This window comes from Temnothorax americanus, unplaced genomic scaffold (genome assembly GCF_048541705.1).
Source record: "Temnothorax americanus isolate GAGA-0224 unplaced genomic scaffold, ASM4854170v1 Scaffold3, whole genome shotgun sequence".
NCBI lineage: Eukaryota > Metazoa > Arthropoda > Insecta > Hymenoptera > Formicidae > Temnothorax > Temnothorax americanus.
This window is the reverse complement of record NW_027509442.1, coordinates 5,554,561-5,570,864: the sequence shown is the minus strand read 5'-3', so window position 1 is coordinate 5,570,864 and position 16,304 is coordinate 5,554,561. Positions and strand designations below refer to the sequence as shown.

General features: G+C 41.1%; 1 protein-coding gene across 3 annotated transcripts in view; it reads left to right on the top strand.

The window, feature by feature from the left end:
- The window catches only part of LOC143900329 (uncharacterized), a 174,018-nt gene that overhangs the window by 54,183 nt on the left and 103,531 nt on the right, over positions 1 to 16,304 (top strand). For all 3 annotated transcript variants that reach the window (XM_077411536.1, XM_077411535.1, XM_077411534.1), the window contains exon 3: positions 4,748 to 4,902. The gene's annotated coding sequence lies outside the window, so the exon portion shown is untranslated. The remainder of the gene's footprint in view (positions 1 to 4,747; positions 4,903 to 16,304) is intronic.

Here is a 16,304-nt window from a genome sequence, read left to right as displayed (position 1 = left end):
AAGTTATCGGACATCAATGATAATTTACAAAAAATTTGTGAAGGGAAATTTCATATATTGGGAGATGCGGCATACCCTATAAGGGAATGGCTAATGATTCCCTATAGGGATTATGGAAATCTGTCCGATAAACAGAAAAAATTTAATAAGAAGTTTTGTGCAACACGAGTACTGATAAAGCTTTCCATATTCAGAGCGACAAATATGCACAGAACTGCACTGAGATGTTTAGCTGGAAGCGCAAGAAATTCGCACTTTCAGTGCACTCGGACAGTGCCATCTGAACTCAACGAGTTTTCGGTGCGCACTCAGTGCTATCCAGTGAAAAACGCTATTATATCCAAGATCGTCTTAAGTATAGTCTTAAGGCGTCATCAGCCAATCAGAGGGCCGTATTAGCATCTTATTTTGGTTTTGTATTATCGAGTTATTGATTTATCGAGAGAGAGAAACGGATTTATTCTGCTCTACATGTATCAGATTAGGTTACCACAAAGGTGCTTATAGCTCACTTTGAATTGCCTTATTTCGTATAACTTTTAGGTAAAGATAATAATTGGATTGTGAGTTGGAAGATCGATCGTCCAGCGAATGCAGCTATCTTGCCCCTAACGCGATCGTCATCCGTTGACTAGTACAATTCGCGTACTATCGGCCAAGTTTTGCGCTCTGTTTAGGAACGGTTAGGTGTATATTTAGCGACATTTGTGGAACGGATGCTGGCGCTGGCCCCACGCCAGCCAGCGCCGGCCTCGGGGATTACACAGCAGCCGGTGCTCCTCGCCATCCCACAACGTTTCCTCTCGCGCTCTTTTAACCGACTCTGTTGTTGAAACGCTTTCCTCTCTCTCTCTCTCTCTCTCTCTCTCTCTCTCTCTCTCTCTCTCTCTCTCTCTCTCTCTCTCTCTCTCTCTCTCTCTTTCCCCCCCTCGCGCGCGCGCCCGAAATAATCGGATCTCGAACGGAAAAATATTTCCGGCGCGGACGGTTTTTCGCGGTTTGCGTGCGATTATCACCGCGCACTGTTGTTTACGGGAATAAACAACTATTCGTTCTATTATAGCGGGGGGGGGGGGCAACGCGATAATTGTACCACGTTGCGTTATCATTGCCGTGGACGTGCGATTCAATTAGGGATTATTTAATTTATTTACATAGGGCGGTGGCTGGCAGCCTGTTATCCATTCACGCTATATAGATATTCATTACGTATTTACATTACGAAAACTTAGTTGTTTGTAGCGTAATTGCTGTATAATTCGACAGTTATTATTGTTGAGGTAAAATTGAGTCATTAAAATGCGACGTGCTGGTTTGCCCGGGTCGTCTTTTATTATCGATACATTTTGGCGAATTCCGCGACTAGTTAACAGCGGCATTAACGAGACGCTTTAATTGCACGATGCGAATTGCCAGCTCCGACGAATTTTCTCCGACATGCGGGCGAAATAAATACGTCTAAACTGGCCGCGCCATTCGTCACGTAATCTCGGCACGATATCTCGCCAAAATCGATTTCCAATGTCGAGCGACGACCCTCACCTTCGGGCGTCCGTCCATTTCCGTCCGGAATCGATGCGCGGACTCACAACCGGACGACAATCGAGCGCGATATACTACTCGCCGCGAACCTCCGTTGCGACCTTGAACCGCTTGAAGATTACGAGGTCGCTGACCCGATCGCAGAATCGCTGGACGGTCGACCGCCTTCTTCCGTGAAATTACGCTCGTCGTATCCCGGAACAAGCGCGCGACCCGTTGCTCAGCAGCGATTCATCTCTGCGCTTCGATAACGAAGCGATTTCGTACACGGTAGCCTGGAGCGCGTGTGCTGGCACGTTATTAAAGTTCGTCAGGTACGCGAGGCCACACGTATACCTTGTCGATACCACCCCGGCAGAGTATTTCGGTTTCATAATTCCCGATCACGCTGTGCATTAGCAACATTCTGCCCCGGCATTGCCGATGGAATTTTCAAACTGGTTATTTCTATTGCGTGTTACGTGCATAACACGGCTGACGGTATTCGCGATTCGAATTTGATAAATTTATTGGCATGCACCGTCGGGAGAATGCATCGCGCTGTCGCGAGCCGATCCCGCATTTCCGCTAATCGGAATCGACGCGGTAATCGAACGATGTATTTTCCAATATCTCCGGGGCGTATCGTATACGCAGTTGACGTTCGTCGCGTGACCACAAATCAACGGTTGCTGTCCAGTTCTTCACGGTGGACATATCGCAATTTTTTTTTCACGAAATACAGATACGCGACATTTCGTCCGGTAAATTTAGCTAATCGTTATAAATTATCATTTCGGTCACTTTGAAGCTTGTGATTCAGCTCGTGCGTTCCCTTCGTTCGCGTTCCGATAAAAGCGCGCAGGTTCGACGCGAGCGCGCGTTGATTGTTATCCGAGCGGAATCTCAGGTAACGTAATTCGCGTAATTTGCATTCGGCGGGCGGTGCAACCCTTTCGCAGATTTCGCGGAGGAGCGCGGGTCGAGGAGGCGGCAGTACGGCCCCCGCCTTTCTCATAACCTCGATCGTAAATAACCGCCCGTAAAACCCCGTCCCAGTTTCGCGGCGGTGAAACGATATGTCGGTGCAGCGCGGCGTGCTCGGCTTTCCTTTCCGTCGAGCGGACTTTGAGAGAAAGAGAGAGAGAGAGAGAGAGAGAGAGAGAGAGAGAGAGAGAGAGAGAGAGAGAGAGAGAGAGAGAGAGAGAGAGAGAGGTGAGAAGAGGGAAAGAGAGATAGAGAGATATATCCATCGCGATTATTCTCAGGGCATCCGGTCTATCGCGATTGAATTTGATGCCGAGTGATGCTTAAAGCATTATTTTTTAACCCTTTTCTTCTATGGATTTTGTATACATTTTTATTTGATATGCTTATTAGAGATCTATATCAGAAATTCGGTAGCGATACTAATGCATAATATTCGTTTAGACTTGTTGTTTATGTACATACATATACGTCAAATCTGGTATACATATTAGTTTAGCTTCCTATACAGCGCGAAAGATCGATCCAATGTTACTTGACGAGATATTCATTTCCGTGCGATTGCACGCCATGGCGCGGCGTACAATCGTTTCCCGCTTTTTCGCGACTTAAATCCAATCGAGGGAAGAGAGAAGGCAGGCGCGGCGCGTAGATTCCGCATGAATAATTGAGCGCGAGTTTGCTGCCGTGAATGAAATCGAGGCGTGGCCGCCCCCGCCGGCCGGCCGCACGGTCGATCGCGGGAATCGAGCCCGCAATATAAACGAGCTACTGCCAGAGGCGCGAGGAGAGCAATCCGCAAACTTTTCCGGGCGGTGAAACGTTCGAGAAACGCGTAAAGTGTATTGCGCAAAAATACAATACGCCAAATGAATCGTGTACTTTAATTAATCCTCTTCCGGCGACGAGTCCACCTCGAAATTGCCGGCCCGTTTTTCAGAATTATTGCTATAGTTCTCTCTGACTTTTATATCTTCAAAACAGTTTTCGAAAGTTTCTAATACATTTCAGAAAGAATTCTGATACGGTTAAATCCATGAATAAGAATAGATATATTTGATACAATTAAAATAGATATTTATAATATTTATCTATAATAAACGCATACATTTTGATGAGTGGAAAAGAGTTATTCGAAGTACTTGTATTGCAGTAATCATATATACCTAATACCCGATTTTAATTAAGAAAATTGTAAATACGCACGCGTATGAATATTAGTATACCGGTGCACGTAAGAAGCGTCTGGCTCGCGTGCTGTTTTATATATTCCGAACAGGTTCCGAGCACTTTTATTCCGCTATTCTCGCAGTTCATCTCCCGTGCTCATGAATTTCGAACGCGGTGGATCACAGTAACTGGGTGAAAACGGGAGGAGGAGGAAGAGAAGCGCGAAGCACAGACGTTGAGAGAAGATTGGGGAAAGAGGAGAAAATAAAGGAAAAAGACCTGGAGGGATCGCGTGTTGGCCGGCCATTAAGCATTCCTCTTGCTCAGCTATACGCCACGTATTAACACCGGGGTTTTCACTTATATTGGCCCCTTATTGCTTCGTACTTTCCTTCTCCACGCGAAGGCGACCCCGCACTATAGTTTGTCCTGCAGCATCAAACACAACTGATTTCTCTTTTTTGTCCTGTGGTCGTTCACGACGTAACTTCGTAATAAATCGATGAACTGCTTCGTCGAGTGTGATCAACGATCGCATTCCTGGCGAGCATTCCTCGCTGTCTTCTTCGATAAAGAATGCGTCGCAGGTCGTGTTGACTTTACTGTCAACTCACATTGGTGACGTTGCGAAAATTATGAAACTTAATTATAAAACTAACCATATGTAAAATTCGAAAAAGTATAAAATGGTGAAATTATAGTGGCAAAACAGTTCCGAAATTCACATGTTGTTGAGCAATTAAATATAATCATATCATCAGAAGTAATCATAACAAACTGAAATTATAAACTGAATTTATAAAATTGTTAGATACTAAAGTATTACAACGAAGTAGAATTACAATACAATATGTTGCGTTATATATCTTCAGCATGAAACAATTTTTCGCGAACGAAAGTCTTGATCGATTGATTAGTGTCCTGAAATAGAATCTGACAATTTTTCTCGTATCGCATGACATTTTCGTTCGGCAAAGTATCATAACAACCACCCTTAGCACGCGGATTATCCATCCGTGCTCGGAACGAGAACTCTCGTCTAAAAGTATTACGTGTCCTTTATTTCCAGCCTGGCGAGCTCTTCTGCCCTCTCGGAGGAGCCCCGTGAGCGAAAGGAAACGCGGAAACGGAGCGGGCTTCCCTCCGGCAATTACGGAGACGATCTTTCACGTCGCCCGGGAAGCGAAGCTTGGGGATAAGGAATCGACGAATGGGAATTTATACGTGAGTAAACATACGGTATCAGTTAAATGCCGAGCAACAATAGGAAATGGCGTATCGATTATCGGTTATGTACTACGAGTATACATATTGAAAAGTCATGTAGTTGCATATGGTAATCGTTATATACACGATTTTATAATAATTATTTTTCTTTTTATGTTAAATAATAATAGTGAATGCGTTTTTAACGCTCTTTTTCATTTAAAACAACACGCCGCGGCCGTCGTCTGCGAATAGAAAGTTTTGCGCGTTTAACTCGACGAATTAGTCTTGGCTATAGGTTGAAACACGAAGCGACTTATTTGCATAACTCTGTCCGCGTTGTACCGACACGCTGCGATTAATCCCCGTTTAATGGCGATAAATGCGGTCATCGTTGATTTGTTTCGCTGTGGTTTTACGACGCGATACTCACCGCTCGTGCGGTGTTAAGCGTTCGAGCTCGAGTGGTGCTAAAAAATGGTGTGCAGCTTGACGCAATTAGGCTTGTCTCGCGGAGAGCCAATGACCTTGTTACCGATTGAATGCGAAACGGCTCCGCGACTGTACGAGCGACATGATTTGCATTTTGCGCAACGTACAACCGTTTAACATACTTTTGTATAAGCTCCATTGATAATTCTCGCTCTCGTGCGATTATTATGTGCGATACGCAAATCGATTCACGGTTTAGCATTGAATCGTAAAATAATGGTAAAAGTTTGAGAAGCCGAGCATCGCGTAATTCGTAAATTTTTGCACCATGCTTTGTTACAAAATAAATGGACGAAGTTATTATTGTCAGAGAAAACTTAAATGTCTGCAACACAAGTTAAATCTGAGAATAAGAAAGAAACCGAGTAATTGTGCTGCGCCATCGTGATATGCGATATACCTTTTTTTTCAACTTAAAACTTATGAAAGTTAGATTGTGCGACCATATGTATTCAATTTTAAACTTCAAATAATTTATCGTTGAAATATTTGTGGATGAGATATTGTGAATGTGTCAAAAGTCATAGATGATTAATAACAGGACGTAATGACATTTTCAGATATTACTAAAAAAATAACTTGTACTCAGAGTATCGTATCGCTATGCTAATATTATTACGCGATATTGTATGATTTATACTATACACATGTGAATATGTACATCAGAGTGACAATCGAAAAATTGCTGAAACTAAATAGCTGTTATTTTATAATGAATGGATAAAATGAAATGAATTAAACTGTATTGTAAAAAAGTCATTTTTATTGGCACACAGTACAAAAAATATACATTTATGAGCTTGTAAAAATGAATATAAAAAAGATTCAATAATTCGATTGGTTGTGTGGCTTATATATATTTTCGGAATGGTGACAATTTGATAATAACCGCTATTGAAAAAAATTGTGAAATGCAACCAGCTATGCGAGCAACCGGAGCAACTAAATTTTCGACATTTTAATCTATATATATTTTTAAAGATATTTTTACAAATATATTCTTTTTGCACTATATATGTTAATTAAAATGACGGGTTTCTTTTGCTAAGCAATGTTTAAGTTATTTTATTCTGTTCATTTACTACAAAATAATAGCTGTTTAGCTACTTTCCGATCGTCACTCTGTATGTATTTGTGAGTTAAGTCTTTGTCCAAGTCGCGATGCGCGCAAAGTATATGTCTAATCCGCGTTGAGAACTTTGAATGTCACATGAGAGCAAACAGTGCGGTTGCAAATGTGCACACGTCCACACTTGCTGGGTGCGATATGTACATATATGCAAGTAGTTTTTGAGGAGAGAAAATTCAACAAAAGGTGCTCTACATACAGCAGTTTTTTCACATGGTTTATGTGTGAACTTGTTCGAAATTTCTAAACGAAATTTCTTACCGAAAAATTATGCGCATGTATTGTGTATAATATAGGCGAATTTTTCGTGGCAGTCACTCAACAATATAAACGAATGAAATAAATGATTTCGACGAAGCTCGAAAATCCGATGAAACTTGCACTTTCAAACGCATTGCATCGGAATTAAAAATCGAAGCGTTAATCCATCGTTGGCGAGAATCGTTCTTTTTATCTGTTACAGCAGAGATTAATGCCTATTAGCGTCGCTTATTAACGTCGCAATTCCGTTCGTCGTTCTCGTGCGTCGCGTTATTACACGTAATTGACAGGTGAACTGATTAATCGAATTGCAACCGCAGTCCGATTAATAATAAAAGCGTACTCGCGTTTACCAAAATTAAATAAAACTCATTTAAATTCGTGTGTTTTACATCTCGCGTTGTATTTATGGCGCGCGGTCGACAATCGTCCGAGTGATTTTCAGATATTGAGAGGGATGATGAACGGGAGGTAGACTGCGTGCACGCCCAATAATAAAGTCCATATATCTCAGTTACACGCGAGAACCGGACGGTGCATCGCGCCGGTACTGCATCCGCAACGGTTGCATCGGGCTGGTTTACGACGAAGGAATGCAGAAACAGAGATGAGCGAGCTCCCAGTACATTGAATTCAAATTATCTTTCGCATCCTCGCGCGGACATGAGCATTAAAAAGGACGCATTATGTACCGCGAAAGTACTCGGATTCATGTTCATCTCGCGGCTTACGTTTTTTTTCTTTTTCGGTCACTGTCTCTTTTACGACGAGACAGAAGCAAAGCGAGAGGCGGTAAACGAGGAAACGAGTGAATGGAAGAGTGACAAGTTGTTGACATGAAAGCATTGTAAAGTTTCAGAAATAAAAGTTTCGGGAAAAGGTGCTGTCCTACGTAATCCGAGAAATAGCTTTATTTATTTTCGGAAAAAAGAGAAGAAAAGAAAAGTTATTCGCGTTACATTCATGCGTTGACATTTTGCATTTTCTCTTAAGTGGTACCTGCAGGTATACTAGATTATTTTTTACAGTTGTTAACTCTCGTAATCGATAACAAATCAACAACGATAAATTTTAAGTTTCCGAGCAATTCTTAGCTTAGAAACAATCGCGTTTGGTAGATTAAAGAGTATGTCTGCCCGCGTTTGTGAGTGAGTCTTCGACTATTCAAAAGCTTTTCAGACCGCCGACCGTTTTCGTATTGGCGACGTTCCCCGGTCCTTTCAATGTCGGGAACAAAAAAAAAAAAAAGAGGGAAGAAAAAGCGTCATGCCGCGACCGAACTCGCTCGTCTCGACGCGCAACACCTGTTGAATCATTAGCCTGTCTGCGAGCTTAGCGAGGACGGCAGGTAAGTCAGTGAATGACACGTATAGTGCGCGTTTACGAGCTGTCTGTCTAATTGGCACGCACTCGCTTTTAAAAGCGTATAGTATCCGTCGTCGTCGTCGTCGTGGTTGCGATGTACAGTCGTCCGTCTCGCTTATGCCGCGGGATAACGGAAACGCGCTATGAAATCAAACGTAATCATAGTAAGATTGCTCTAGCTTATAATAGAAGCTACTACAGATATATGAAACTCTTTATAAACCTAGAAATAGTTTTGTTTATTCGTAACAAGTGGTTGAATTTCCTTTTTGGACTGTTAAATAATATCTTCAAAGCTGAAAGCTTTTCGGTTTTTCAAAAATAACATATATCTTGTGATAAACTACTTAAAACGTACCTCTCAAAGCGTGAATGACGTCTATTGCGCAAAAGAAAGACTTATGTCTAATAATTTATTATTGCAGCTCATGAAATTGATATGTTTACTCGGTTATACACGATCGGCAATTTTGAGCATTGTCTGGTCGCGGTTATCCCTTCCTACTCTTTCTAGCGAGCAGCTCGTGAGAAACTCGGCTGTTCTCGATTCCCCTAACAACCCCACAAGATAGTCGGTGAAGTTTCGGCAAATGTTACGATCAAACAGTGGCGAGGATGTCACAGAGTAAACTGTTGAATCGTCACCCATATAAAATCAGTTTAAATCAACCGTTGGTATCTTCACCGTATCTTACCACTCCGTTTGTTTTATTCGTGTCTTTTTGCGAGTTATCTGGTTGTTCCCTGCCTCGACGACAATTTGCCTGACTTTAACGAAGAAACTTCGACGTTTACCTTGTTTCGCTGGGCATCGCTTCCGCCAAGGCAATTCTGTCTCCCTTCTTTACCCCTTTGCCATTTGTATTCTTTATTTAAATCTAGTGTAATGTGAATAGTTATTAGATTAGTTTGATTATTCCCAAGATGTTAAAGAGAATTATTAATAAACAATACGCACAATACGATTACGATAATCCATATTTATTATTAATGATCGGTATACTATAATTATAGATGATCTTCCGATGTTACGACTATAATAACTATCAATTTTATGTCAACAATTCAGGAGTAAGTCTATTAGCAGCAAATTACGTTAAACGCACGTCGATAATGACGCGACAAGGTGAATCGTGGCGGTGATGATTATCTCCGGATTGACATTTGGCCGATAAATGAAACGAAGAAAGGACGTTTCACGTAAAGAACTCCATTATGCCTATTGCTCGTAACGACCGACGCGTTTGCCTCGCTGTGGTGCGATAAATCGCGTCGCGTTCGATCGCGTTCGCGCTTCTCCGCTTTTCTTTGCTTTTGTTAAAAGGTTTACCGTCTCTCTCTCTCTCTCTCTCTCTCTCTCTCTCTCTCTCTCTCTCTCTCTCTCTCTCCCTCCCTCCCTCCCCCTCCCCCCCGAATCTCTTTTACCTCGTACGTTTGCCTTTTGAGCATCGCCCAGTGATTTAAACGGCATGGAGGTGGACCGGAGCGCGCCGCGCATTACGCTTGTCGCAATAGTAATTGCTGAGCGCGCTTTATAAAGGACCCAACCAGTCTCGCCGCGCTTCTCCCCTTTTCTCTCCCTATCTCGCTCTGTCTCTTTTTCGCTTTTCACGGTTCGCTTACGTTGGCGAAGGCGGGCCTCGGAGAGAGAGAGAAAGAGAGAGAAAGACACACCGCTCGGTGCTGCTCATTATACGATACGAGGGTGTCCGCCATGTATTCTCGTTCTACCCGCGCACATGTACAATGCACCGTAATAACGCCGTCCAAAAGTCAGCTCTATTCCGCGGAAATAGAAGGAATTCGCCCCGCTCGGCTCTCAGTTATTAAGTCCTCCGGACTTAAACGAAAACGTGACGTGCACGTAACTTTTAGCGTCCGTATTATCTGTATTACGATCGCGTCGTAGGATCGCGCGAGATTGCAATTTCTCGGGCGGTTGCAACGCAATATATTTCAATCTCTTTATTGTTCAACTGTCGATATCTTTCATCACCGTCGAGGCAACTACGCCGTTTTTTTTTACTTTGCCCTCCGACATCTATAAACGGAGGGACATTTGCCAAGGTTGGGCGATCTTAACATATCGTCTACAAAAAGAGATTTCTCGTTTCTCGGCGTCGCGTGTAAACGCGTTTTGCGTTCGAAAAGCTCGCAAATTCTCGCCCTAGGGGTAAAAACAGTCATCACCGTAGGGCGACGTCAAATGAAAGAGAGGGAGATGTGCGTGCATGCGTGCGTGCGCGCTTCGCGCGTGTGCGATGCGTCATTTTGGTTGAAACTGGTACCACGCGGGAGGAGATGCACGCGCGGGGTGAATGCACTTGTGCGCGCGCGAGATAGATGGAGAAAGCGAGAAAGGCAGAGAGAGAGAGAGAGAGAGAGAGAGAGAGAGAGAGAGAGAGAGAGAGAGAGAGAGAGAGAGAGAGAAGGAGAAAACAAGGGAGTGCGAGAAATTGTAAAAGTGAGACGACTGACCATCGATCCGGGACTGCACTTCCCCAGACTGCACCCTAACCGCCAAAACAGAGAAGCGTATGGTCGTTGAACGCCTCTTCATCATCACAGTCCCAACCGAGTTATCTTATCTCTCTTTAGCTCCGATTACATTGAAACAGCGCGAAATAAACCGAATAAATAAACCGTACTTGGTACTTGACTTTCTTTGTCGAATGATCGCTATATATATCTACCTGATATGTGATATCGGGTATCGAATTTTCAAAATTACATGTGTGTAAGAAGTTATCCATAAAGATAAGAAAAAAAGTTTTTTTTTGATCTCTTAGTTAAAGGTTTTTTAACAAATCGATTGTACGTAGAAATATATACTACAGCTTATTGCTGTTACGTTGTTCGGTAAACGAGAATACCGACAAACAAGTAGAAACTTGCACATTGTTTCCTCGTAGTTTTTAATTGTGCAAGTAGAAACTTGCACATTGCTTCCTCATAGTTCCTAAGTGTGCAAGTTTTTATTTTATTCGAGGTATAATTATCAGTATTTATTTGTTTTGGCTTCCTCATAGAGGAAGCTTTGTTAGCAAAGGTTCTGATTTCACACTTAACTCTTTTGGGGACTGCGTAAATAATTATATACATTCACTAAAAAATACTAAAATACTTGTCCACTTAAAAACTAAAACAATACTTTATCGATAAAAAAAATCAGCCCGATATTATAAATATTTGAGATAGCGATTTATTTTTAATTCTATTATATTTTCCAGTCTTTTTTCTACCCCTATTTCATATATAATTGATTAAAATTTGGTTGATCAGATCAAGTTTTATAAAGCTTCTATGTATGTACGAATTCTTCGAAATTTCAAATGTGTGTAATACGAGATCTGATCAATCAAATTTTAATGAATTATATATGAAATAGGGGTAGAAAAAAAAACTGGAAAATATAATAAAATTAAAAATAAATCGCTATCTCAAATATTGAGAAAGCGGCAGCGTAAAACACATTTTTCAAAAAAAGGAAAATCTGCATAAAATCTATACCGGTAGACCGATTTCAATAAAATTTGAGGAGGACATACTTTCTATGATACTCTATTTGTGTGCAAAAATTCAAACTGGTATCTAAAAAATTGTAGAAGTAGATGCGTGTACAAAAATCCGTACACACACACACACATACATACTTCCGGACATTTTTTACTAATATGATTTTTCGACATTTTAGAACATTCTAAACCTATTTCCATCAAAATCTCGAAAAGAAATTTTTTCACCATTACAAAGCTTCCTCTATGAGGAAGCAACATCGTTAACACAGAATAATGTAATATGTACAGAACTTGTTTTGTAATTTACGGCATAGTTCCCCGACTGCTGGATCGAGTTTACAATGGCCGGCATTGGTATTGGCGCTGATTGGGGCTTCTGACTCCCGCGGGAGATATAATAATGCGCTTTAAGTTTGCCGTGATATTATTCACAGTTAGAGAACGGCGTCGATTGGAATTTAGAAGCAATCGGCCAATGGGGATACATCAGGATCGAGGGAGCCGTTTCTAAGGGTTCGGGGATTCAGGAATTTAGAATGACCGTAGGTTCGGCGTTTTCTGGAAAAACTAAACACGATTATAGCGTTTAGTTGAAAATGATGATACATATATTTAATGTACTTTTGCAATAAAACAATTATTCGCGATTAGCTGTGTTTGATTGTTAATCTGAGAAGTTATGTAAGTCGAGACTACGAAAACGGAGATGCAGTTCTATATCGACGAATAATTTGTGGTATTATTGTAACATTGATCGCGAGCGATAATTTAGACCATAGACAAAACGTAAATTAATTACAGTTACTATGTTGAAAATTAACTTTTTCCTGACAATAAAAGATTAGCAAAATTACATTGAGCGGAAACGAGAAAGTAAACAAAATTTTATAAAAAATTATATTATTGTCAATCCGATCCAATCTATCTGTTGTTATGTTATTATTTAGACTGTAACAGTAAAACCATAAAAACAAAATAGAACAGGATAGAATAAAATAGAATGTATGTGTATGGAACAGAAAAGATATATTTGCTCTCGGTTATGTTAATATTTATCGAAAATTTTCATTTTTCTTAAAATCGGGATCAGATTTACATCTCTGTATGAAAACGAGATTACTTTGCAGGTTATTACGAGTAATGAAAGTATCATACGTGTGAAGCATCGTAATTCACGACAGGATAAAGCGCGAACAATTGGTCGGAGTACACGGTGCAATGATTAACGATAACAGCTGCATTTACAGACGGTGGGAACGTGGTGGATACACTTTTTGCATTCATTCCGCGACCGCGTGCGGGCGAATTTTATTTTATTTATTTTCGCGCGATATATGCAGCGCGCCCGGTCTCCCTTCGCCGCCGCCGCCGCCGCCGCGCAAGTTTGTCTGCTAAGCTCGTTGAATCGAATTGAAAAAGTTCCGATATATTTCCCGGTTTTGTTGAAAGGGAAATATTGAGATACACCACGTACGGAGCGCGCCTCGCCGCGTTGTGCCGCGCGGAATAAATCGTCGCGATTGAATATATTTCTTGTCAGATCTCCTCCGGACGACTAGGCGCATAAAACGGTACGGTGATGAGCCGCGAATTCGCTCGTGTGCTATAACCGGTGTATAATGTTGATTTTTTAAATCCCGCATTAATCCCATAGACGACTCTCGAGAGATATCATTGTAAATATCACGTTTTAAAAATGTAGACTTTAAATGGTAATATATGATGAATATTTTATACAGTAGTTGTAGGATAATGAATAGTCGGTATAGGGACAGTACCGTGAATTGAATTAATCATATGATACTAATAAAGATTATAAAGAATTACAAAAGATTGTACCAGGTCTATGCTCGTTCACTCGCTCGTCATTTTTTTTTACTACTACTATACTGAGCCTCACCACGCTCTTCCCTACGCCGACCAGCCGAAGCCGTTGGCGGGAAATCTGATCCCTACAGATATTTATTTACACATGTGTCCCTTGCTATGCTCATTAATACATACTTAAGGGATACCTATGTCATTCGGCGAACGTAATCTAACTATTTTTACGAAACGCTTTTTTGAAGATTTCTCGAATAGAATATGACAATTCCTGAAATTTAATGTTACTTCGTTAACGAACGAAAAATTATAAGTTGAATTTAATGTCGTACATTATATTCCTCAAAAGTAATCAGCGATGATTTTTTAATACGCCACTTCTCGATGTTCCGAGCTTGGCACGATAATTAAATCCGCTTGATCACTGCTCGGCGTATACTTGGAGGCCCGTGAGCTTTGAGCTCGTAAAGTCCATGAACTGTCGAACGCGAACCAATTACCGTAACTAATTAGCCATTTGGGCTTCGGGAGCTTTAGACTTTGCTAAGTGAGCACGACCATTGCACGAATGGGAATGGAAACGGACGAGAGAAGGATGTGAGGGAGAGACGGAGTAAGGAGAGAGACGAGAGGATCCGCATTATAGATGTAGACTTAAGTTACTCGCGAGACCTTTCTTGCGGTTTAATCTTGTTGTTGCGGGTCAAGACCTTAAATTACGCTCGCAGTAAACGGTAACGATTCGTTTTCCATGTTATTTTCGTATCCATATATTGTACACACGGTATATTTGCTTTTGTAGCACTATTTTGTAATCTCTCCGCTCGTTACCGCCTCCTGACGAGCATCGAAGCTTTTTGTTGCGTTGCGCCGTCGAGAACAGGATCGCGACGCTAATTAATATCCGCGGGAGACCGAGCCGAGGCAGCTCGTCCAGGAGGCGCCTGGCGCGCGAGGGAAATCCATTGTGGGACATTAAATAAGAGCATTTAAACCGAGGGCCCGAAATGACGATGTCACTGTCGACTTAATGCCGCAAACAGACACCCTGATCGATGATCGTGTGCTCTCACTTGAATCGATGTAATCTATCGTATTTGCGCGCGAGATACCTCGAACGAGGCAGACAGCTTGCCGCGCGGGCGAATATTTGCCTCCCAGCGCTTGCTTTAACCGTCGTGCGTACATCATTCATAATTCCAATTAATTAATATAAGTATACATGTATTTGGGTAACCTCAAGTATATTGCTTCTCCCGAAACTTATATTCGTTATGATTGATGTACAATATCTGATTTTGTGTGTATAGGTACGTGTATATTTTTACGAAAAATTACAAATTGAAGATTGAAAATTGATAATTATGTATTTTTATAAAAGAAAGCGGCAGGGAATAGACAAAAGGCAAATAATGCAAATTTTCGATTGACTTGCGTAAATTACAAATCGATTTTCGGCTACCGGAGTTCTACGGCAGCAGCTGGATCAGAGCCGAGAAAGAGGAGAGGATATGGGACAAGCGGAATGCGTAGTGGGAGTTCTCCGCTTAACACAACGAACTATGCTATGCACTAATGCATAAACATAGCGCATGCTCTCGGGCTCGCCGACAGAAGCGATTTCCGTATGGCTGCCCGTACCAATTAGCATCTACGACAATTAAGCACGAAGCACGATATTGAGAAGTTATGTAGGAGATAGAACGTTTCGCTCGATTTTAATGTCAAATTTTATTTTGTTTGTATTATTTACGAGATTGATCAGTTATTTAGGGCTTATGGATTTAATCATCGCATTTAAAAAATTTAATTTTTGTAGAAAATTAAGAAAGTTTAAGAAATAAGATTTTACGAATATAACATTAATAGGAATAAGAAAGATTATACTTAGGATTATAAAATATTTTATTAACATCGAACCTTTACATTTTCTATAATTTATATATCGAGCATGTATAATTTCTTATTCGAATTGATTTCTCACGATCTACGCATCTTCCTACTTCCTACTTTCTTTCGATGATTCGTCAAGAAGTTTCGTAAAACGTACAACAATATCGCTTATAATAATATAAAATAATCGTCGTAAACTAATCGGTTGATAAGCAATAAGTTTGTTTCGAAAAAAAACACGCGCAATCGTGTGAGGCAATTATAAGTGCAGTTCCACAAATAGTCGGTTTAAACGAGCGATTATCACGAGCCTCTGGACGACGGTCCGTGGAAAAAGATCGCGATTACGCGGCCGTAAGTAAACGAGGAACGCAATCGTGCCGTAAAATTGCTTGCTCACTTGCTGCACGCGGCTAATATATTCTTAACAGTAATATTTATTAAATAGAATTTATGTAATATATATATATATATATATATATATATATATATATATATGTTTGTGAACGTGTCGGAGAAATTGCGATCTCATTATCAGTCGAGTATTGTGAAGAATACAATGCCGCTAGATCGTACCACGAACCGAGTATTGAATCGATCGAAAAACATATTCTGAAACTTACTGACAATCTTTTCACTTGTCCAGAGCTCTTTCAACGGAGAGTTTATGAGATATCGATAGTTTCTTATCGATATTTTGATCTATCGCCCGCGCCTTCACATAATGTACGTTCGATCAGTTCGCATTCGGAAAGAAAGAACTTCGTAACTCGTCAGGAATGTCGTTTCTCCGCCCCAGAATATCGGATCCATTGCGAGCGTCTTTGTTTACGGTGATTTTCTTGCAAGGTGGTTCCGTCGACGACGACCTGAACGACGACGACGACGACGAGCAGTAAGTAAGTTTCTGACGGGAAATCGATGTCTAAGCGCCATCG